Genomic DNA, 25,929 nt, shown 5'->3' with positions numbered 1-25,929 from the left:
TCATTGTGAGAAGTGAACTGCCATTGAGCAAGTGACTAAAATCTCTGAGCCTCAGTTTCCACTTTTTATAAACGAGACTGGTAGTACTGATTCGATAGGTTTGTTGTGATGGTGAAATATAATACTATGTAAAGTGCATGGCTCATGTTAGGTGTTCACATTTTAGTGAATTTTTGTTTGGTTGGCTTTGGTCTCAGCATTGTTTAATGACCCAATTCAGCAGTCAGATTAAAAATAAAAAAAGGGTGATTTATGTGACACTAATGAAGCTTAAACTTCAGAACCCTTCATTTTCAGAGTTTTTGTCCCAAAAGGCCAGAACCTCATTTTGTATTTATAAATTTATATTTTTCTTTTCTTTCTTTTTTTTTAAGAGTATTCTCCAAATGTGCAAATGTGTATGCTTATAGTCCTACAAAACCTGGATCTTTCCCTCCTAGGTATCCCCCACACCAAAACTTCTTATGGGCAGACTTTGTGGCACAGTGGGTTGTCACTACCTGGGATGCTTACATCCCATACCCGAATCACTGGTTCAAGTCGTGGCTGCTCTACTTCTAATCCAACTTCTTGCTAATGCATCCTGGGAGGCAGCAGATACTGGCCCAAATACTTGAGTCCCTGCCACCAACATGGAGATTTAGATGGAATTCCTGGCTCCTGGATTTAGACTGCCCCATTCCTGAATGTTGTAGGCATTTGGGGAGTAAATCCAAATGTAAGGTCTCTCTCTCTCTCTTTCTCTCTGATGCTCTTTCAAGTACATGAATATAAATATATATTCTTAAAAACTTCTTTTTAGATAGTCTGTACAAATACTTTTACTAAAAAGTATTTACATGTATCATTTCTAAGTTGTGCTAGATAACTAATACAACATGCTATTAAATTAGAACGGTCTTATCATGTCAACCATAATTCACATTGGTTGCACTAGGAATATCCATGAAAGGTTTGGATTGAATGGGGTTGAGCAAACTCCTCAGAGTTAAAAGAAGGAACTGGGTGCACTAATTATTATTAATAGCATCTGAAACTGTGTTTGTGGCAGGTGGCAGCAAATAGTGGAGGACAAAAATGGCATTGATCACTAAAGCATAACCTCTTTAAATTTCATGTTGTGACATTTGGCTGGCAGAACTATGATAGAATTTTAAAACACTTAATGGGTAGGCAGTATCCCAACTCACCTTCCTTTCTGTCCTTGTTGTAAATGATTCAAAGAGAAAGAACACTTGCTATTCTGATGTGGCCTGTTCGGTAACCAATCAGCAACTTTTATTTCCTCACATTCCGACGCCCATGTCTTTAACTTGGAATGTGACTTCCAAGGAGAAAATCTGACTTATAATATTGTACACAGACACTACAGTGAAGAGCTTAGAAGTGAAAGAGACAAAACCAGTCCTAAGAAGGAATAAATGATGCTCAACATTACCCTCTGGAACAGAGGGATGAGAGAGTGAAGCTATAGATGAGTAGAAAAAGTGGAAGAGAGGGACATTAGGCACTGTTTTCTTGAAGTAGAAGTTAGGCCTCTATTGATTGAGGAGGTATGGTAGGGACTTCTGAAGAGTGATGACTAGAGATTGAGAATAGCACACCTGGGCAGTGGAAAAAGACCCCAACCAGGCAGGCATGAACGACTGCCAAGTAGTGATATGGGTCAAGATGAGGTTGGAAATTGCCGATTTTACATGGCACAAATCACCAGTTGGACAGTTTTTCTGTAGCAGTAATTGGCAAACTAGAAGCAGTAGTAGAGAGAAGAGATGGTTGGTTGACTCCGGGCTGGGATTTGGCATAATGGATAAAAGCAGAAGTTCAAGGGTGTGAGGGAGCTGAGAATACTGGTGAGAGTCTATCAGGGGAGAAAATGAAAAAGGGGTTGGCTAACGGAGGAGAAACCGGGGCAAGGGCTGAGATGTTGGAGTTTGGAGGTAGAAGAATGCAGATTATCTTTGGCGAACATACATCTTATGAAATAACTTTTGGAACCTCATCACTATTTAGATAAATTATAGTAGCAATTCATATTTTTATGCTGTAAACTTTGTATGTGTTGCTTCCTTTCACTGCATAATAGTCACTGAAATTCATGTGGTAGCTCAAAATAGTCCTTATAACGAGCTGTTCACAATTACTTCATCCAACATTATAGCATTTGATTTTAGTGTCTGTTAAGGAAAAGTGTGATGATTCTATAATCAGAGAACTCAAGAGTAATACCATTTTAGTGTTAGTTTTGCCAGTGGAAAATCAGATTAGTCTAATTAAACCAGGTCTCCAAGAGTAGAGGCAATTATTTTCATATTAAAGTGAAAAAGCAAAACAAAACAAACCCAGAAGCTTTCCTATCTTTGCTTTCCTCAGCTTTGGTTGTGGCAAAAAAAATTTACAGAATTCCTCAGTGAGGAAACATGAGGACCTTCTGTTTCTCTCTGACCCAGAGCCAATTCAAACCTTAAGGGGATATAAGGATTCCTTTAGGGGCTGGCACCGTGCTGGTGCAACGGCAGCGGCAGCGTAGTGGACTAAGCCTCCGCCTGAGGCGCTTGCATTCCATATGGGCTGGCTCCTGTCCCAGCTGCTCCTCTTCCAATTCAGCTGTCTATGGCCTGGGAAAGCAGCAGCAGAAGTGCTTGGGCCCCTGCGCCTGCGGCGGGAGATGGAAGAAGCTCCTGGCTCCTGGCTTTGGATCAGCAAAGCTTGGGCTATGTGGCCATTTGGGGACTGAACCAGTGGATAGAAGAACTCTGTCCCGTCTCTCCCTCTCTCTCTGTAACTCTACTTCTTAAATAAATATTTTTTTAAAAAAAGAATTCCATTAACAAAAACAAGGAGATATGTGCTGGCAGAGTCATAAAAGCAAAACTTCTTGGCTCATAAAGATCACTCACATCTCTTCCTTTTTGTTGGCACCTTCTCCTTAACCCTTGCTATAGCTGTCCCAGGCTCAGCTATCCCTACATTTGGAGTGAATCCAGGCAGTTGAGAAGATTGAGATAAATTTGCGATTCTTGAATTCTCTGCGTTATTGTTAAGGTCTTTTTGTAAGTAATGCATTCTCTTACTGTGTCCAGATACTTAGCACAATGGTTTTTAAACTGAAGTATATAAACTTTCACAAACACTTTCCAAGAAATATGGAAGGGAAAATAGATTTTAGAGAATTTTTCCCTGGATTCTTGGTTTCTACAAATACTTCACTAAATTGGATCTGCCTTGTCTCTTTTCCACCTCCCCACTCCCAATCACCCTTCTCCACTAGTTAAAAGAACAGAATACCTTTCAGCCACCCTGAATCTTGCTTTAGTGACTTGCTTTGTGGGTGTGTAAAAATTCTAAGGCTTTAAAACTAACTACAATTTTAAATGTTGGTGATGGAGTTAAAGAGAGTAAGTTACTGCTAACAACTGGGTTACAAAACTTTTTTTAAAGAAAGATTTATTTATTTATGTGAAAGAGTTACACAGCGAGAGGAGACAGAGATGTTCCCTCTGCTGCTTCACTCTCCAAATAGCTGCAACAGCTGGGTCTGGACCAGGCCTAAACCAGGAGCCAAGAGCTTTTTCTGGATCTCCAACATGGGGCGCGGGCCCAAGCACTTGGACCTGTCTTCTGCTGATTTCCCAGGCGAATTAGCAGGGAACTAGATTGGAAGAGGAGTAGCTGCATCTCAAAGCAGCACTCATATTGGATGCTGGCATTGCAGGTGGCAGCTTTACATGCTACATCACAACGCCAGCCCCAAATTCTTTTTCTGGTTAGATGGTTTCCAATTCTTTGCTTTTAACAAAAATTGAAGGAACACATAATCAAACAATCAGCTTCTGTTTATTAAAAATTAAATTTTGGTAATAAATTATTGTATGATTTTTGCTTATTCCAAAGGAGTCTAAAGGCTTGAGTGACACTGCTATAACAAAATATCTTCTATTCCCATCTACTAATTTATATAAACAAGTTTTCTCAATGAGTGTTATATGTAAAACAAAAAATATGAATAAAATTTATTCTGAAGGCTGTCTTATTCTAGCAAGAGGTACTATTCACCTGTGAATACACCAGCTAACTAGGGGAGAAAACAGCTTATCCATCAAATTAGTGGAAACATTCCAGAAAAAAGTTACACATAAAAATTGTTTACTAAATACATACTATATATATGTGTGTGTGTATAGTGTGTGTGTGTGTGTGTGTGTGTGTGTGTATTGTTGAGTATCCCGTATCTGAAATGCTTGGGCCTGGAAGTTTCCAGCTTTTGGATTGTTTTTTTTGCATTATGGAATATTTGCATATACATAATGAGATATCTTGGGGATAAGACCCAAATCTAAAAACAAAACTCACTTATATATGCATTTGTACACATAGAATGAAGTTAACTTTATACAATATTATTAGTGTGCCTGTATTTTAACTATAAACTATCAGACAAGGTCAGATGTGGAATTTTCCATGTGTACTGTCATATTTGTGCTCAAAAAATGTCAGATTTTGAAGCATTTCAGATTGTAGTTTTTGAGTTTAGGGATACTCATACTGTATATGCTTTTATCAACTGTGTTCTAATAATAAATGTATTAATTCAATTCTGAAGAAATTTTAACATTCAGTGTTTTAAGGTCACAGGAAATAAAACTTGAATGTACATTTATATTTATTTTGCAGAGAAGTTTGGTAGTGTGCTTAAAAAAAGGCTTTTGGGGCAGGAGCTTTGTATAGCACTTGACACCACCTGGGATGCCTGCATCCCTCATTGGAGTGCCTCTGATTCCAGCTTCCTGCTAATGTGCACCCCAAGAGGCAGTGGTGATAACTCAAATACCTGGGTCCCTGGCACCAAAGTGGGACACCTGGATTGAATTCCAAGCTCCTGGCTTTAGCCTTGCCCGGACCCAACAAAGCTGTTGTGGGCATTTGGGGAATATGCCAGCAGATCGAATGATCTTTCTCCCTGTCTTTGCCTTTCAAATAAATTTTATTAAAGTTAAAAGAAAAGACTTTGAAGCATAAAATATATTGCATTAGAATAAAATTCTATGGGTGAGGTGTGATAGAAACTTGAGCTCAAGGACAAAAAGAAGAACATGTAAAATTTTTGACTGCTGAAGAAAAATTTATTCACCTACTTAGATTTAACTGGATATGGGTATTTGAGATTCATTAAGTACATTGTAAAGTACTATAAAAGATTTATTTGAAAATGTCAATATTATGATATACCAGAAATGGTATTTTTTGTAAGTATTAAAATTTAGAACAAAAAATTTTGGGTGTCTAGTTAAAAATGCATGAAATGGTACCTACTTTTTCAAAATTCTCTTAGAACATACAAGAAAAAAGTCGAAGGATCATTGCTGTAGGGCAGAGATTCTGTGGCTCTGATGGGATTTAAGAACCACTTGGGAACTTGTAAAACCTGCAGATTTTCGGGCTCATCTCCCAGAGGTTCCCACTCTGTAGATCTGGAGAATGTGTGGTTTTAATGAGCACTCCCTGGTGACTCTGATGTGGGATTTGTGGACCAGCCATTGAGAAATACTGCTTCAAGCTTCCTTTTCTGATCACAATGCATCAGCAGAAAGCTGCCTACTTGAATAATTTTTTTCTGGACTGCCCATAGAACTGCTTCCTCTGAGTCATATTTTGTGTCATACATTCACCTTTCACTTGGGATGTCCTGAGAGAGTTTTATGTAGCAATTCCTGCATTTGTAAAGAAAATTATCCAAGACTACTCCATGACCAACACTCCCCAGCCATCATCACTACCCACACATAGCTACAATACATTTCTTTCAGAAATAGGTCCTAAAGGAAGTGTTGCTTCTTCGTGGGAAATATGGGCATGCATACTTCCTTAGGGACAAATGTGAAGCAGTGTAAGACTTTGCACATTTAAGTTCTAACCTGTGTTTATGACCTCATAAGCTAATTAATACCTTTTGGGGGAGCTGGGTTTTTAAATAAATTTTTTATTATTTTCATAAACTATCATAATCCTTTGTAGGTAAGTATAAGAAAGTAAACAAATGATCAAAAATTATTATAATTATTTAAAATATTGGTTTCTTTCTTTTTTCAAAAGTTTTTAATTTATTTGATATTGAGAGAGCGTCTCTCCATCTACTGATTCACTCCCCAAGTGCCTACAATGGCTAGGGCTAAGCCAGGCAGAAGCTGGGAGCAAGGAACTCAGTCTAGGTCTCCTATGTGGGTTGAAGGGACTCAACCACACGAGCCATCACCTGCTGCCTCCCAGGGTGCACATTAGTAGGAAGCTGGAATTGAGAACTGTTATAGGATGTGTGTGTGTGTGTGTATGATATAAATACAACAGATTGAAACCAAAAGCAAAAGCATTTTATAGTTTGTGTGTGTATGTGTTTATATATCTATAAAAGAAGTTTGCTCTGTTTGTGGAAACTGAAAATACGTTGATGAAGTTTACTGTTATATTTACTGTTACTTAACTGTAAGACATGTTGGAATTTAAGGTGCACAGCTGGCTTAAGGTATATGGGACAAACTATATGGGGGAGGTAGCTGGCTGCCTGGGCTTCAGTCCCATCAGAAAATTGTAGTATCTAAAAAATTTGAAAAGGAATTAGAATATCTTAATATGGATCAATCCAACCAGTCAATAGGGATTTTTTTCAAATCCACAGAATTCACTAGACCTTATAGGCTGGTGGCTAAGAAACTCAGTACTCCTCTAAATATACCTTAAATCTTTTAGAATCCTTAAAAATATTTTTTTTTGCAGAACATGCAAGCAACAAGCCTGTAATAGAGGACTTCAAGAAGTTCATGGGAAAATGTAATTAAAAGATAAGTTTATTTTGGTGCAAATTAAAAAAATATATGAATAGTTTTCTCACAATATCCATTTTCTATGAATGGTTTGAAGATTCTTGGTATGCATGATTCAAAAATCATTTATTGGTCCCACATCTAAAAAATGCTGTGGTATGCCCTAGACCTGTCTGGTCCCAATGTCAAACCAGTCACATAAGACAAAATTCTTTCTCATAGGACTTCCCAGGCTCATATTAAAACCCTTCCAGGACCGCTAGTCTTTTGTAAATTGAAGAAAGATGCCTCCTCTAGGCAATCAGGACTCTGAGGTACAAGCCCTGGCAGTGGAGGGGAGGAGGGCAGCCCCTTCCCACCTCATAAGTGAGAGTGTCCTTTTTAGGTTATCACTTGTACAAGCATATGCAAGTTAGACACCTTAAGTGAGAGAAGCTGGTGAGGCAGTGTCAGGGGGCTAAGTGCAGGTGTGGAGCCTGGTGCAAGGTGGGAACTTTGGAGGGTTACAGGGGCGTGAGCTGTGGGAATAGGGGGTCAACTCCAACTGAAAATGCAGACTCAATCCAGCCACTTTTGGTTTTTATTTTCATTTATTTAAATTACATGAAGCACAGAGAGGAGAGAGAGAGAGAGAGAGAGAGAGAGAGAGAGAGAAAGAGAGAGAAAGAAGTCTCCCATTCTCTAGTTCAGTCCTTCTAAATGCCCACAACATCTATGCCTGCCTGGCAAATGTTCCACATTCAGGGACCCGACTATTTGAATCATCACCTCCCATGATACATGGTAGCTCAATTACACCATACTTAATTCTTTTCTTTCTTTTTTTTTAAGATTTATTTATTTATTTATTTGAAAGTCAGAGTTACACAGAGAGAGGAGAGGCTGAGAGATAGAGAGAGGTCTTCCAACCGATGGTTCACTCCCCAAATGGCTGCAATGGCTGGAGCTGTGCCCATCCGAAGCCAGGAGCCAGGAGCTTCTTCCAGGTCTCCCACGTGGGTGCAGCGGCCCAAGGACTTGGGCCATCTTCTACTGCTTTCCCAAGCCATAGCAGAGAGCTGGATTGGTAGTGGAGCATCCAGATCTTGAACGAGCGCCCATATAGGATGCCAGTGCTTCAGGCCAGGGAGTTAACCCACTGTGCAGGCCCCAACTTCATGATTTTCAAGAGAAGTTGAATATCTAGAATGTTTTGTGACCTCCAGCCTTTTAATTTTTAATTTTTTATTGTTTATTTGAAAGACAGAAGGAGAGACAGAGAGAAATGAGCACTTTCATCCATTAGTTCATTCCCCAAATACCTGTAATGGCTCTTCAGCTTGAACCAAAGCTGGGGGCAGTAAACTCAGCCCTGGTCTCCCAGGCAGGTGGTGGGAACCCTATCACCTGAGCCATCATCACTGCTTCCCAGAGTCTGAGTTAGTAGGAAACTGAAGTCAGGCTCTGCAGCCCCAAAGCAAACCCAGTATTCCAAAGTAGGACACAGGGGCCTTAACCCCTAGGCCAAATGCCTATTCTCTCCTGACTTTTAAATGTTGTGTGTACATAACACATATTGATGGCCTGCATTTGACCTTTAGACTGCCATCTTAGAAACTCAATTCAAGATAAACCAATCAACATTTTCCTATCACAAACTTTTCTTTTTACTTTGAAATAATAAATTATTATCGCATCAAGCCTTTCTTTTATATAGCACCATTTTAAAATTTGTATTTCCAAATAAATAATTAGTGGTGTATAAGTGATAATTAGCAAAATATAAAGAGGAAGAGGTTGAGCAGGGCTTTGTATTCCTGGGTGACAAACTTCAGAATCTTCTGTTTTTATAAACTGCTCTTTCCATGCAAAAAAAAAACACAAAAAACAAACAAAAAAAAAAACAAAAAAAACACATTTTTTTTAAATTCAAAGACTTGTTTAATATACCAAATCATACTCCGTTTCCAATTTTATTTTTTTATTTTTTAAAGATTTATCTATTTATTTGAAAGTCAGAGCTACACAGAGAGAGAAGGACAGGTAGAGAAAGAGAGAGAGAGAGAGAGAGGTCCTCCATCTGCTGGTTCACTCCCCATTTGGCCGCAACGGCCAGAGCTGTGCCAATCTGAAGCAAGGAGCCAGGAGCCAGGAGCTTCTTCCGGGTCTCCCATGCGGGTGCAGGGGCCCAAGGACTTGGGCCATCCCCTACTGCTTTCCCAGACCACAGCAGAGAGCCAGATCAGAAGTGGAGCAGCCGGGTTTTGAACCAGCGCCCATATGGGATGCTGGCACCTCAGGCCAAGGTGTTAACCCGCTGCACCACAGCCCGGCCCCTCCAATTTTAGTTATGGTGGATTGTAGCAAACTTTCTGAGTGCTATAAAATGGGGCACCAAATAAAAACATTTATGAATTACAGAAGCATTTTAAATAAACGAAATTTTATTTCTTAGGTTCATATGCTTAAACTAATCTATAAACCAACCAAGCAGCATTTGCTAATAAATAAAATTAAACACATTACATAGTAGCATATCATGATAATAAAAGACATGAATGAGAACAGTAACTCTAAATGTTTTAGTTCATTAAGGATTATTTACTCTGATGTCCACATGGCCACAAGGTCTGATTTAAGGGATTCACATTAATTGTATAAGCTTTCTTTGGCAGTTTTATATTTTAAAATATGACTGTCTTAGGAACATAAAGAACTTTTAAAAGGTTAAATATATTAATATGTAAAGCCAGTATTGGACAGGTGATCATGAATCTTGTCCATTGAACAGACTCAATAATTACTAAATTGTCTAATTATTAAATTGGACATGATCATTGAATGCATCATCTTTTTTCATCTGGAAACTTTTTTATGTGTGGCAGACACTGTCATTTGCCGTAACTTCAGTGTTACCTCCCCTTTCTTCCTTATGTCCAGTCCTAGAGTTAAGATCACCATTGGTGTGTGTCGGTTGTGGCAATTCAGATCCTCTTTGCCAGTGATAAAGGTAAGATAGACATGTGATCGAGTCCTAGCTGAAGAAATACAAGGGGAAGATAGCAAGTGCTTCTGGACAAAATTTTCCCTCTCTAATGAAAGGAGACAAAAACAAAGAAAACACATTTTCTTTCCTAATTTGGACAATGCTTTAAAAATATAGAAAGCTTGGAACTGCTGGATCCATTTTGGAATAATGAGGTAGATGGCTAACTCAACACCTTGAGATGGTGGGACCACTACCTTCTGACTTCTTATTATATGAAAAAGGTAAATGCCTATATTGCTTAAGCTATTGCTGATAGTTAGGTTTTCTGAAACTTTTAGCTTACTGTAGTCTACCCTGAATGTCACATATCTGCAGTTGTGCCAAAACCAGCTCACTGGCCTGTGAGCTGACTGTGCCCATCTCTTCCCAATTCCCCATTCAGTGACTTCAAGTTGGTAGCTTTAAGTCATCCATGGTGGGAATCTTTACACCTTGGGACTAGACCAAAGATATCTCTCAGGAGTTTCTTATGATTGTTAACTCAGTAGAACATCATAGGATGACTTAGCCTGTTTCTAAAGATAATGCAATTCTACTGTGCTAGCTCTCATCTTTGAAAGTGTGCTGTTGGGGGGCCAGCTTTGTGGAGCAGTGTGTTGTCCTGCCACCTGTGATGCTGGCATCCCTCGAATCCTGGCTGCTCCCCTTTTGATGCAGCTCCATGCTAATGTGCCTTGGAAAGAAGTGGAAGATGGCCCAAGTGCTTGGGCCCCTGCCACCCACATGCAAGATCCAGATGGAATTCCAGGTTCCTGGCTCAGCCTCAGCCTGGCCCAGCTCTGGAAGTTGCTCCCATTTGGGGGAATGAATCAGCAGACAGAAGATATCTCTATTTCTCTCTCTCTCTCTCTCTCTCTCTCTCTCTCTCTCTCTGTGTGTGTGTGTGTGTGTGTGTCCTTCCCTCTCTATCCATAACTCTGCCTTTCAAATAGATAAATAAATAAATAATAAATAAATAAATCTTTTTTTTTTTTGACAGGCAGAGTGGACAGTGAGAGAGAGAGACAAAGAGAAAGGTCTTCCTTTGCTGTTGGTTCACCCTCCAATGGCCTCCGTGGCCTGCGTGCTGCGGCTGGCGCACCGCGCTGATCCGATGGCAGGAGCCAGGTACTTATCCTGGTCTCCCATGGGGTGCAGGGCCCAAGCACTTGGGCCATCCTCCACTGCACTCCCTGGCCACAGCAGAGAGCTGGCCTGGAAGAGGGGCAACCGGGACAGAATCCGGCGCCCCAACCGGGACTAGAACCCAGGGTGCCGGCGCTGCAGGTGGAGGATTAGCCTAGTGAGCCACGGCGCCGGCCAATAAATCTTTTTAAAAAATAATGAAGATCAAAAAAAAAAAAAAAGAAGATCGCCGGCGCCGCGGCTCACTAGGCTAATCCTCCACCTAGCGGCGCCGGCACACCGGGTTCTAGTCCCGGTCGGGGCGCCGGATTCTGTCCCGGTTGCCCCTCTTCCAGGCCAGCCCTCTGCTGTGGTCAGGGAGTGCAGTGGAGGATGGCCCAGGTGCTTGGGCCCTGCACCCCATGGGAGACCAGGAAAAGCACCTGGCTCCCGGCTCCTGCCATCGGATCAGCGCGGTGCGCCGGCCGCGGCGGCCATTGGAGGGTGAACCAACGGCAAAGGAAGACCTTTCTCTCTGTCTCTCTCTCTCACTGTCCACTCTGCCTGTCAAAAAATAAAAAAAAATAAAAAAATAAAAAAGAATTTTGAAAAAAAAAAAATAATGAAGATCACTTACTAGAACCCAGGGTGCCGGCGCTGCAGGCAGAGGATTAGCCTAGTGAGCCGCGGCGCCGGCCAATAAATCTTTTTAAAAAATAATGAAGATCACTTTTAGGGGCAAAGGTTTGGTCTAGCATTTAAAGACAGTGGTTAGGCTGGCACTGTGGCTCACTAAGCTAATCCTCCGCCTGTGGCTCCAGCACCCCGGTTTCTAGTCCCAGTTGGGGCGCCAGATTCTGTCCTGGTTGCTCCTCTTCCAGTCCAGCTCTCTGCTGTGGCCTAGGAAGGCAGTGGAGGATGGCCCAAGTGCTTGGGCCCTGCACCCGCAAGGAAGACTTGGAGGAGGCACCTGGCTCCTGGCTTTGGATCGGTGCAGCGCGCAGACTGTGGCAGCCATCTGGGGGGTGAACCAACAGAAGGAAGACCTTTCTGTCTGTCTCTCCCTCTCAGTAACTCTGCCTGTAAAAAAAAAAAAAAAAAAGACAGTGGTTAAGAGGCTCGAGTCCTACATTGGAATATCTGGGCTGTATTCCAGCTCCAGCTACTGATTCCGTCTTCCTGCTAATGCAGACTCTAGGAAGAAATAGTGATAGCTCAAGTAACTGGGCCCCTGTTAGCCACATGGGAGACCTGGATTGAATTCCTGGCTCCTAGCTTCAACCCTGGCCGTTGTGGGAATTTGAGGACTGAACCAGCAGATAGGAACTTGCTTGCTCTGTGTCTTTCTTTGTCTCTCTGCTTCTTGAATTAAAAAAAAAAAAAAAAAAAAAAAGCACTTTAATCACAAATGGTAATGAATTAGATCAAGCTATATTTAAATTGTGGAGTTTTTTTTAACCAGAAGAGATTTAGTAAATTTGAAAAGAGCAAAAGTAATCTTGAGCAATGTTAAAGCTAATCTAACATAATGCAACCAGTTAATAGCAGAGTCCAATCTGCAGTTTGACTCTTCATTTCCATGTAATGATCTTCCCAGTACACCACAGAACCATTATATAATTTATACAATAAGAGCAACAACAATAACAATAATTCTTTGCTTGCCAATATATAGCCTCAAATCCGAATAGTAAGCTAGTGAGATACTCAATTTGTCTATAAATAGACCAGTCTAGTTTTGATTATGCATATAATAAACCATGTTTAATTATACACATATTTCTAAATTTTGGCCTAGTCAGCAAAGATGCAAAATTGAAGAAGGCTGACATGTGGAAAGTGCTAGCATGAGATCACAAACTGCCAACAGCCTCAGTCACCATTACCCACAGTTAAGCCCTGAGGAGTAACTGGGTGATCAGCACTGGATGTGGCCTGCTGCAGTACACCAAGGACACTCACAGCGGGCATCTGCCACCCACATCTATTTCTCAGAGGCTGGAGGACCATCCATGGCAGGCTGAACTGCTTTGCTCAAGGGAAGAGAGTCAGACAATTGTAAAGGAGAAACCACTTTGCAAGATGAGATGAATTCTGCAAGGACTTGGGGTGGATTCATGGAACAAATGTTAAGGCCAGATTCTGAGAAGTTAGGAAATAGCTGGCCAAATGTGCCAGCAAAGATCAGTTACTGAAAATAATCAATAGTTTTCAGAGTATTTGTGAGAGCTTGCAGTGCTGGTGAAAGTGAAAACTGGTTCATTTCTGGAAAGCAATTAGGCATAACAACCTTAAAAATAAAAATGCTGCACAATTTTGACATGCTGAACGTGGAATGAGGTGTATAGGGAGTTCATTGTACTGGTCTCGATTTTGGGGAACAGTTGAAATTTTATAGAAATGATTGTAGTATTTGGTTCAAGAATTCTCATTTTTGTGATCTATTTTAAAGAAATATAGGCATGGGGACAGCGCTGTGGTGCAGTGGGTTAAAGCCCCAGCCTGCAGCACTGGCATCCCATATGGGCGCCGGTTTGAGTCCCGGATGCTCCACTTTCAATCCACCTCCCCACTAATGTGCCTGGGAAAGCATTGAAGGATGACCCAAGTCCTTGGGCCCCTGAATCCACATGGGAGACCAGGAAGAAGCTCCTGGCTCGTGGCTTTGGACTGGCTCAGTTCCAGCTGTTGCAGCCATTTGGGGAGTGAACCAGCAGATGGAAGACCTCTCCCTCTGTCTTTACCTCTCTTTGTGACTCTTTCAGAATCAATAAAATAGCTCTAAAAAATATAGGCACAAAGACTAATCAACACTAATTATAGAGTTATAAAAGTTGGAAGTATTCTAAATTTCTAATGGGAATGGATGAATAAATTATGATATACATTTAATGAAATGCAATGGATCTATTAACATAAAATGTTTTGAAGAATATTTAATAAGGAAAGAAAATGGTCAAAATACATGGGAGATTAATAAAAAAAAAATACAGAGGAGCCGGTGCTGTGGCGCAGCAGGTTAAAGCCCTGGCCTGAAGTGCCAGCATCCCATATGGGCACCGGTTCTAGTCCTGGCTGCTCCTCTTCCAATCCAGCTCTCTGTTATGGCCTGGGAAAGCAATAGAAGATGGCCCAAGTCCTTGGGCCCCCGCGCCCATGTGGGAAACCCGGAAGAAGCACCTGGCTCCAGGCTTCTGATCGGCGCAGCTCCAGCCATTGTGGCCATCTGGGGAGTGAACCAACGGAAGGAAGACCTCTTTCTCTGTCTCTACCTCTCTCTGTAACTCTGTATTTCAAATAAATAAAATAAATATTAAAAAAATACAGAACAGTATAGTCTATGTGTGTGCATTTTGAAGACTGGAAGAAAATATATTAAATCAAGATGTTCATAATGATGATGTTATTCCTTTATTTTCCTAAACTTTCCAAGTTTTCTCTAATGAGCATATATGTTTTTAAATTTAAGAATAATTTTTTCTTATAAAATTAATACATGTTAATTTAAAAAATAGTAAAAGAAAGGCTGGCGCCACGGCTCACTAGGCTAATCCTCCACCTGCGGCGCCAGCACCCCAGGTTCTAATCCCAGTCGGGGCACCGGATTCTGTCCTGGTTGCCCAAGCTCTTCCTGCCCAGCTCTCTGCTGTGGCCCGGGAGTGCAGTGGAGGATGGCCCAGGTCCTTGGCCCTGCACCCGCATGGGAGACCAGGAGGGAGCACCTGGCTCCTGGCTTTGGATGGATGCAGTGTGCTGGCCGCAACGCGCCAGCTGTAGCAGCCACTTGGGGGGTGAACCAACAGAAAAAGGAAGACCTTTCTCTCTCTCTTTCTCACTGTCTAACTCTGTCTGTCAAAAAGGAAAAAGAAATAGTAAAAGAAAATTTGAACACCTTTTAAAAAGTAATATAAAAAAGTTTAAAAAAACAGAATTTCTTAAATCATTTGGAGGTAATTTTTTTTCTCTTTCCTTTTTTTCTTAGAGGGAAACACAACAGTAAAGGGTATGTTCCTCAACCAGCTTGAACTCTTGAAAGGACAACTATGCGCCCAAAGTGTGCAAACTCAGGTAAGGAACGCAGTAGACTGACTGACAATGCCATTAGGGTGGTGGGGGAGAAGAGAGGTAAGTCTTTAGGCTGCATGGGTGTTGGATAGAGTTTTGAAGTAGTTGAGAATTGAGAATGAATGTTTTCAGGAGCAACAATGATCTGTGGGAAGCTACTGAGAAGGACAACTATAGGAAAAGGGCTTAAAAGACTCTTGCCCCTGCTGGGGTCGGCACCTTGGTGCAGTAGGTTAATCTTCCACCCATGGCACCAGCATCCCATATGGGTGCCGGTTCTAGTCCCAGCTGCTCCTCTTCCAGTCCAGCTCTCTGCTATGGCCCGGGAGTGCAGTGGAGGATGGCCCAAGTCCTTGGGCTCTGCACCTGCATAGGAGACCAGGAAGAAGCACCTGGTTCCTGGCTTCCAACTGGCACAGCTCTGGCCATTGCAGCCATCTGGAGAGTGAACCAGCAGATGGAAGACCTTTCTCTCTGTCTCTCCCTCTCAGTGTCTGTAACTCTACCTCTCAAATAAATAAATAAAATCTTTAAAAAAAAGACTCTTGCTCTGCATTCTGAATACATTCTTCTCTTTGGAGTGCTCAAGAAGCTAAGGAAAAAATTGGAGAATATTGTTTCAATAGTTTGTGACTCCCTAAGTGTGTGCCTTTGTATATGAGAGCAGATCAAGTGAGGCTCAACCCAATTTATTTGAATTATACCACAGTCCCCAAACTTAACACCCAGAAATGTAGTTGCATGACTCTAGAAATCTGAACAACTTTCTTACAGGACCTGAAAAGTCCTAGTCTAGACAAGTTGTTGCCAACATTTTTTTTTCTCTTTGGCAACACACAAGACAGATGACATTCCCAAATGGAATATATAACCGAGCATCCAGGGTTGAGATATTTCTCTAACTCCAGTTCTTATCTCCTAATTAAGAAGGCAATGCTAGTGAGTGTAATGTTATTATAAAGAAACCCTTTACTGCACTTTGATCTCTATTTGAAAATGGTGATTAATGCATAAACTTTGGCAGTCTTTCACAGGCTCATCCTTTGGGTAGGGCAACTAGGGTAGCTGCCCTGAGACTCAGAGGCATTATACCTGATTCCTTTGTTCTGAATGCAATTCAGATCACATTAAAAATTTCTGTCTGTAATGGTATCCAAAGAAGCTTATGAAAATTGCTGATGGTGCAGCTTCCTTTCAAGTGAGATTATCTTGGGCAGGCAAGACTGGTTGAGTTGCTAGGGTCCCACACCCATCTAAGGGTGGCCTTACTCAAACTTTTCTCAGGATAAAATTACAAATAAAGAATGCACTTTCATTTTAAGCAGGCTCTTTTTACCTCTTAATGAAAGTAAGAAAAAGTAAGTATGATAACTGATGATATTTATTCACTATACACATTTACTATGTGTAGGCGTTCTTCTGAACTCTAGGGGCTCAGCAGTGAATTAAGGCAGACAAGATTGATCTCTACATTTCTGAAGCTCTCGTTCTACTGAGTAGAGACATATCAGGCAGGAAACAAAATTGGAAACATATTTGGTTCATTTGCTACCTCATTTAAGTCATTCATTTACCTAACATGTACTAAAGATACTTGATATGTGCCAGCGTGCCAGGTATTCTAGGCACCCTCACATAAATTATGAAGATATTAAAAAATTAAAAGTATGAGTTTATTTTGGTGCAAGAACAATTTTTAAATCATGCATTTTTTTCATAATACACATTTCCCACATATTATGAAAAACATTTTTTGCATCAAAATAAACTCATTTTAACAATTCTTATTTATTTTTATTTGAAAGGCAGAGTGACACACAGAGAGAGACAGAGAGGGGGAGAGATTTTCCATTCGCTAGTTAACTTCCCAAGTGCCTGCAATAGCCAGGGCTGGTCCAGGCGTAGGCTGGGAGCTTAGAACTCAATCTAGGTCTCCCACATGGGTGGCAGGAACCCAAGTACTTCAGCCATCATCTGCTATCTCCAGGGCGCACATCATCAGAGAGCTGGATCAGAAGCAGAGATGAAACTTGATCCCAGGTACCCTGATATGGGATGCATGCATCCCAAGTAATGGCTTAACTCACTGTACTACCATGTTTGCCCCTAAACCCATAGTTTTAATTCCATATTTGCTGCAAACTTTTTGAAGTGCCCTCATAGCTCATTTAATTTTTGAAAAAACTCTGCCAAAGATTTTTTTTTAATTTAAAGATTTATTTATTTATTTGAAAGGCACAGCTACAGAGAAAAAGGGAGAGAGAGAAAGAGAGACAGAGAGTGAGAGATCTTCCTTCAGCTGATTCACTCCTCAAATGTCTGCAAAGGCCAGGGCTGGGCCAGGCTGAACTTAGGAGCCAGGAGCTTATTGGGATCTCCTCTGTGAGTGACAGGTGCCCAAGCACTTGGGCCATCTTCTGCTGCTTTCCCAGGCCATTAGCAGGGAGCAGAATTGGAAGTAGAGCAGCCAGGAAATGAACTGGTAACCGTATGGATTGCCAGTGTCATAGGCTGCTGGTTAACCCACTATTCCACAATGCCAGCCCCCGACCAAAAGTACATTATTATTTCCTGTTTATAAATATATAAAAATATAGTTTATTATAATAGCTAGAAATAGGAAGCAATCAATATGTCCTTTATAGGAGATTTATTAAGCAAATTATGATAATATACACAATAAAATGATATATTATGCAGCTAATATAAAGACTTCTATGCACTGATATGGATAAAGACTTAAGTGTAAAAAAAGGCAAAACACAGAATGTAGATCATGATTTAAAATCAGTTACTGTGGTTTTTTAAAAGATTTATTTATTTATTTGAGAGGCAGAGTTAACAGAGGGGTGGGGTAGGGTGGAAACAGAGAGAGGTCTTCTATCCACTGGTTGAATCCCCAAATGGCTGTGATGGCCAGAGTTGGGCTAATCTGAAGCTAGGAGCCTGGAGTTTCTTCCAGGTCTCCCAAATGGGCGCAGGGTCTCAAGCACTTGGGCCACCTTCTACTGCTTTCCCAGGCCATTAGCAGGGAGCTGGATTGGAAGTGGAGCAGCCAGGACTCAAACTAATGCCCATATGGAATGTCAGCTTCACAGGCGGAGGCTTAAGCTGCTATGCCACAGTGCTGGCCCCAGAACATCTCCTTTTAATTAAATATTCATCCTTCAGCAATTCTGAAATGTTAATTACACATATTAGCCTCTATTTCAGTTAAAATTCTTAGTAGTAACGTTATTAAGAAGAATGTTTGTACCTCTGGGAGCTTTAGGGGTATAACTGGCTTGTTTCAGGGTCATGGGAAATTAGTTCTTGGGTTTTCTGTATGGGAATGAAGATAGGTAAATGTTATGTTAGAGAAAAACATGTTAACTTGTATGCCTGTAGGTAAGTGTTCTTGTGTATGTGCGTGTTGAAGGGCAGGTGTTGTCCTGAATCAAAAGTGAGGGGACCAAGGTGAGTGGCATGATTTAGAAAAGGTGCTCATGTTTCATTTTTTGTATTCACAGTACCTAGTGCTTGCCTCTAGTAAGTAATTAGTGCTTGTTAGAAGCACGGTCAGATTATCTGAGGATGTTAGGAGTGCGTATGCAAGGCAGGTAATTTGCATGCAGTTAAAGCAGTTTCTGGGATCTATAATATAATTTGATCATCCTGGTTGGATGGAGATGCAAGAGAAAGTGTGGTTCAGAATATAAATTACACAGTTCCTTCTTATCCCCAGTGGGAAGGCATATCCCCCAAGTTTGCTGATTTGGAAAATCCTTATTTTTGCAAGGACTGAATTCCCTTGCTTGCTATTTATCAGCATTCTGCTGACAAGTCTTGTTCCTTCTCTGTCCTTAGCCCCTTTTTTGTTTTTCTTATTAAAAGATCTATTAAATAAAAAAAGCAATTCCATAGTCCAACTATTTCAAAATCTCATTTCATCTCATTTGTCATTTATTAATGGGCCTATTTGCTCTCCAGAGTTTCTTATCCCCCAGATATATTTGAGGAAACTCTTTAAAATCCATGGGGTTATTATTACATCACTAGTTCTTTTTACTGCCTAAAAAAATAAATCAGACTCAGACTTTAATCACTCTATATATTCCTCTTCCCACCCCGCCCCCATTTTTCTATTTCAAGTACTTTTTTTTTCTTCTAAATCTAGTATTCTGAAAATTCCTAAGTGAGTTCAGGCTGGATCTATTTTTGTTTTGAGAAATTTATCAGATGAATTGCAATTTATTATTGGTTACCTCTCGGTTATTTGAGAATGGTTTGGTTTTTTCCCTATTATTGTTTATCTAACAATTTCCTTCTATCATTAGGGTATACAAAAATGTAGCTTGTTTTATGGGTCTTTTGTATTTTTCCCTAATTTTGACTTCCTATTTGTTTTCTAATTTAAAATAGGGTTATTTGGAACCCATTTGAAGTAAATCCTTTCCTCTAAACAGGTCTCTCACTTATATTCAGTTCTAATGATCATTTTAATATTCTCCTTTTGCTTTTCTATATTCACTCAGTGTTATTGAATGGCAAACTCAAGAAAAGGAAAACCCCTTTACTCTCAGAAGGATGGTGTGGAAAGAACATTAGGTTCCGAGTCAGGAGTCCACTGCTAAGCTTTCTGCTTCACACTTTCTTTTATTTTATTTCACTGGATTTGGGCTTTGTCTATACCTCTCCCTCCATGTAGAATCAATCATCTTCCCTCTTATCTAATACTGAGAAAATGCATAAGAACTTTTGCAAAGTATTAGGAAAGCCTGTGAAAAAGGCCATTATGTAAATGTCCAGTATTATTATGCTGGAATGTTGCCATTATCCTGTATGCAAAAGGATAAGATTTAGAATAATATTAGCTCCTTTCAACCTCCATTCCAAAGGAAGTTCAGCAATGAAAATACTAGGAGAATGACTTTTGTACCGTAGGCCCCTTGCAGAGCTCTAAGACACCAGCCATTGTTTTTTTCAGTGGTGATTACTCTCATTATTATTATGTTTACCCTCTGGGGGAGTCATGGCAATGGAGAGAATTCATAGCAGGATGCTCTACTATTGCTTTTCTTTCTTTCTTTCTTTCTTTTTTTTTTTTTTTTTTTTTTGATGAGAGAAATGAAAGGGAGGAGTGGGGTATTGGCTGATCTAAATGGTCCAAATAACTTAGTTTATATGTGTGTATATTGCAGAGGGCAGGGGATGGGGGGACACAAAGATGCGTATGTAATATATTGTGAATCTAGAGGTAGTACATACTATCTCTAGTACCTACATACTACCTCTAGACTCACTAGAATGTACAAGATAGCATGAGACATTTCTAGATGTAAAGGCGTCAGCATCCTACATTGGGAAGTTTCAGGGCACAGAAAAGCCTAGTTGGCCTCAAAATACTTGCTTCCTCAATGCCATAGTCTGAAATCTCCACCATAAGACCTGCTACACTGAATTGCATTTTCAGTCAACTGCTCATTTTGAAACTCCCTTGTAAGACTATAGAGGCTTATGTTTGAGGCAACTAGCAACTAACTGGCTGTTAAGTATGTAGAGGATTAATTCTCCAACACTTGCAGAAAAGATGACATTTGGATGGGGTTTGAAGGATGAGTAGAGGTCGCAAAGTCAAGTGCCTTATACAATTAACGTAAATATTTAAAATACCTTAGATATAGCAGAGTAAGTACTAAGCTGATTTTGTTACTAGATAAGAATAATATCTATCTCACCACTGATTACAGGCCTGATGAAGTTGCACCCCCCCCAAATAGCACCCAAAATCCAAAAACATATCAAAGCCCTATAGAAGTCCTTGCTCACCAGTTTGAGACCCCTGATTTAAATAGATGGAGGAAGGATAGTGAGGTGATAACAAACCGAAGGAATAATATGGAAAACTAATAGTTGCTGTGAGTTGCATGTTACTTAGGAGGACTTTACTACTGTTGGTTAATTTATCACAGCTATTGGCAATATTTCAGGAGCACGGTATAAGAAATGACCTCTGTTCTTTAGAAGAGATAGAAACAGGTAGAGCAATAGTCTGGAGTGAACAAAGGGCATCCTAATGGCCCAAAGGTTCAGAAATATTTTCCATAAATATTTCACTATTTATGCTAACATATTCTTCTTTAGAATGCAGATGTCAATCAGAAAAATGTAAATCATGTCACCTTCTATAACCTAGCTGAGATTAATCCCACAGAGGGAATAGAAAACTCTATGGTGGAGCAGGAGGGAGGACGTTTAGAGCTTGAGGGTTGGGTAGAAGTCAAAACTGTAGGTGGGTGTGAGTGCTCTGGCAGGCTGAGGCAACTGGAGGAGCCTGCAGGTGGTGGGGGTGGGTCCTGCAGGACAGGAGGGAGCAAGCTTTGCCTGCTGTGCAGTTTCGCCTAGGGCAGCTAATTGCTTGTGCCCAGAAAATTGCCTCTGGAAGCCTTGGGCAATATGCAGTAGGTTTTCCCTGATGCCTAGTTTATCAGGCTAAGTTGAAATTTGGTGAGGAGGAGAGAGGGGAATGATGAGCTGAAAGAATTCCTGAGCTGAAAGAAACTTCAGAGGTCATCCAGGAAAGTGTCTCTAATGATGAGAAAGGGAACTTGCACCCCCAGGAATCTCTAGATTCTTTGGCCAAAGTAAAACTGTCACAAGCAGAAGTATCTTTGAAGCCTCTTGTTTTATTTTAAAACTGTGTCAAATTTTTTTTGACTCAACATATTTTTACATATATGAGAAAAGCATTAATATTACTACAGTTGATTCACCAATCTCTTAATAAGATTGCCTAAGTGTTTATCCCTGCTGAGTTGAATGACTTGGCCTAGACATCCAGCTAGTGAGGGCCAGATATGGGATAAGCAGTCCGATCTCCTGACTATCCTGCTCTATCTCAGCAACACACTAGCAGAGAGGAGATTAATAGTGGGACAAGGTGATGAGGGCAGGGAGGGCTTGACGTGAGCAGGAGCCGGGTAAAGGAGGGGGAAGGTACTAAAAGGAAAAGTGGAAGGGGTCTCCCCTCTCTAGTTGTTCTTAGGATTGACTCTGGTATGGGTATGAACATAGAAAGGAAGTGAAGGAATTCAGCATTCTCTATTAAGTGCTTTGTACTGGACATATTGTATTTGCTATCTTAATTTTCATAGCAACTGTGGAGCAAGTTGCCATCGTCATACAACACAGGAAGAACACATGCTGAGGTTAACAAATGCACCCCTGGCTCCACAGCTGGTAAGAGGTAGAGCTGGACTTTCAATCCAGGTGCGTATGGCCAGGCCACACTGCAGCTTTTCCAGGGCAACTTATTAAATGTCTGTGATGTGCCAGATACAAAGCTGGGTCCTTTAATGATACAAAAAAGGAGCTTAGTAGGGATATAGACAAGGAACTCTTGATTGTCTTGTTCTCAAAAGTTATAATTTCAAGAAGGAATTCCTTAATTTATTAATTGGTCAGCTTCTATTTAATGTCCCAACCTGGTTGAGAAGTTGATGGGATCACTCATAGCTATAAAAACTGGAAGTTAATCTCAGTTTATTAATGCTTTATAGCTTTGCATGGCACACAGAACAATGCTCTCAAAGTGCTCTAAGATATTTATAGGTTCAGGAAAGAAAAAAAGCAAAATAAGAAAAACCCCTGGTGTTAGCAAAATTTTTTTCAAAAGTGTGTAAAAAATAGAGAAAAATACTAAGTATATTTCTCATGGTCTTCTTATGTGAACATCTCTTTAAGGAATGCTGGGCAATCCTAACAGCAAAGGATTTTTCCTATATTAGCTGGAGGGTAAATGACTGGCACTCAATTTATCATTTTATCAACTTACTCTGAATGTTTATGTGCAGATGTATATTGACTAGTTTAAGATCTTCAGCCCATATAGTAATACTGTGCATATTTGTGCTATCCCATCAAATTTTGATTATGTTCTTTGGAAGCTATGTTTTCCTTGAGACCTTTTCACTACCTAGTCCAGATGTCTATTATATTTCATGAGCTCATGTTGATCTTTCAGTACTACATTGTAATGTGGTTTTTGTTTTTTAGATCAAATATGTTTGGAAAATGCTGATCTGGTACTTCCTGCCAAGTTGGTGCCATGCTCTGATTGCCAGTTTCCCAAAGGATAGGTTGGTCTTGATTTGGTTTCCTACTTTTTGAATTCTTGGTATATCAGTAGACAGACCTGTAATGTTTAATGCACCTATACCTACAATGTTAAGTGCACACAGATATAACCTTTTCCTTAGGTATTTGATAATAAGAAATGGTGGTTAAAGTTTTATGTTGTATATTTTGCTACTGCTACAACATAAAAGATGCAATGGAGTGATAATGGTACATGAAGAATGCAATCTTAAAAACTGTAAAAAAAATTTGGAGTCATAATCACATCTTAAAAATAAATAATATTTTATATTGTGTGAGAAAAAGTATAACCAGGAACTAAATGTCTCCTACAATTTAAATAAGAAATAAACTCATGAGGATATTTATGTAGAATTAAGTAAATGGTCTGACCATCGTTTGCATTTATTCAGGTGTTTTCAGCATCTGGCAGAGTGAAACATAGTGTGAGCTCAAGAAATATTTTGTGTGTGTATTCTAAGATTTATGTATTTATTTGAAAGGCAATATTACAGAGGGAGAAGGAGAGAGAGAGAGAAAGAGAGAAATAGAAAGACAGAGATCTTCCATCTGCTGGTTTATTCCCCGAATGGCCTCTATGGCTGGAGCTCGGGCAGGCCAAAGCCGGGAGCTTCATCCAGGTCTCCCACATGGGTGCAGGGGCCCAAGTACTTGGGTCTTCTTCTTCCCAGGCACATTATCAGGGAGCTGGATAGGAAGGGGAGCATCTTCCAGGACTGGTATGCTGGAGTCACAGGCAGCAGCTTCACTCTCTACACCACAGCGTTGGCCCCAAGAAATACTTTTTGAATGAATGATAAGGTTATTTCAGCTCCGGGATTCTTTCCCTAGTTGTTGATTTAACCTCTTTACTTTTTAGAGCAAGTTACATAACATATACCCTGAGAAAACAGTGAGGCTGTCAGATTAAAAAACAAACTGTTGTATGTAACAAATACATCTGGGTAACACTTTTTTAGGAAGTTTTATTTAAAAATAATTTACATACCTTTGTTACTATTTTGGAATGTACCTTAGGAAAAATTAGCAATTTCATATGGTTTTATCTTGGTTTACAAATTACTGGCTAGTGTGTGCTTGCAGTTTCAGGTGAAAGTAGCACTGAAATGTAGAGAAAATGTACTTTAATTTTCATTAAAAGTGCTCTTCTTTGCTTCCAAATGCCAGGGACTTAAAAGTGATTTCAGAAATCAGAGCAAATATTACAGCACCTTCATTAAAATATGTGAGGCTGGCACCTTTACTACTAACTTTTATGATTAATCACAAATCTCCTACCAGAGTCTGTGAAATGACCATCTGAATATATTGTAAGAAGACTTTAATGGTCTTAAATATTGATTACCTTAACACATAGACATCCCTTCCATTTCTGACATTAAAACAAGCATTCTCAATTATTATGATTAAAAAGGATGGTAGTCGTTTATTTCACAGTTAAAAATATAATAAAAAAAGTAGATCTATAATTTGTTTTTGAGAATATTACCAATAATGACAAAAGGAAAGGAAATTAATTTTGATCATTCACTAGTTGCATAATGTTAAATCCCTAAATGATTATGATCGTTTCACTGGTCCCCAGAAACAGCAGTGATCGAGGGAAAAGTCCAACACAGGAGATATAATAATTCCTTGCTTCTCTGCTTGTGGAAACTACCACAAGGGAGACCTCAGGGCAGAAACCTTCAAAGCCAAGAGGTATGAGGGGGAGAAGGTGAGAAGCCGCAGGCTGTTACTCCTGCTTTCTAGCTTGTATCCAGTGTTCCCTCTTTGTTCTCTGTGTCTGCTTAGCAATGTTGCGATGAGGCTGAGGTTACAAGAGAATGGCCAGGGGCCAGTTTTGTGGCCGTCACCTGCGCAGGAACCCATATAGACGCTGGTTCAAGTCCCGGCTGCTCCACTTTCGATCTAGCTCCCTGCGGAGGATGGTCCTAGTGCTTGGGCCCTTGCATCCATGTGGAAGACCCAGAAGAAGCTCCTGGCTCCTGGCTTCAGCCTGGCTCAGCCACACCCCAGCTTTTGTTGTCACTTTGGGAGTGAATCAGAGGATGGAAGATCTCTCTGCCTCTCCCTCTCTCTTTAACTCTGACTTTCAAATAAATGAAGAAAAATCTTAATGGCCAGTTACCTAGACTTGCTAGTAGACCGTTCCAGTGTTAGTGGAGGAGTGAGGGGGTGCTGTACTATAGTTTGGTGACTGTAAAATCTCCCAGGCATTTTTTATGTTTACATTTACATACACATTTTTAAAAATAGTCCCATATGGCATATCCTACATCATACCTTGTTTCAAAAATATTAATGTATATAATATATTAGTGGTTAACATTCCAGCTAAGATGCCCATGTTTTCTGTTGCAGTTCCTGGGCTTGATTCCCCACTCTGGGTCCTGATTCCAGCTTCCTGCTAATGCAGACCCTGGGAGTCAGCAGTGATGGCTCAAGTAATGGTTTCCTGTCATCTACATGGGAAACTTGGATGGAGATCTAGTCTCCTGGCTTTGGCCTGGCACTGCCATGGCTGTTGTGGGCATTTGAAGAATGAATCAGAGGACAGAAGCCCTTTCTCTGTTTGTTTCTCTCTCTCTTTCAGATAAATCAATAAAAGTTATACACACATACACAATGAACTTTCCTTTTCATCATTTTAAAAACATTTTATTAAAATACAGTGTACATACCAAGAAATGTACCTAAGTGTGCAGATCAATTTTTTTTTTTTTGCCATCTGATCACTCATAACCAACACCCAAATTAAGAACAAAGCACTACAGA

General features: G+C 40.3%; 1 long non-coding RNA gene across 1 annotated transcript; it reads left to right on the top strand.

Annotated features, from left to right (window-relative positions):
• The first annotated feature begins 6,752 nt into the window (after positions 1–6,752).
• LOC108178623 (uncharacterized) lies at positions 6,753–25,775 on the top strand. Its single transcript, XR_011384865.1, has 4 exons — positions 6,753–6,825; positions 14,933–15,018; positions 23,050–23,132; positions 25,516–25,775. It is a non-coding gene; the product is annotated as an uncharacterized lncRNA (long non-coding RNA).
• Positions 25,776–25,929: the final 154 nt, after the last annotated feature.

Source organism: Oryctolagus cuniculus, chromosome 20 (assembly GCF_964237555.1).
Source record: "Oryctolagus cuniculus chromosome 20, mOryCun1.1, whole genome shotgun sequence".
Lineage (NCBI taxonomy): Eukaryota > Metazoa > Chordata > Mammalia > Lagomorpha > Leporidae > Oryctolagus > Oryctolagus cuniculus.
This window is presented reverse-complemented; position numbering and strand designations above follow the sequence as displayed.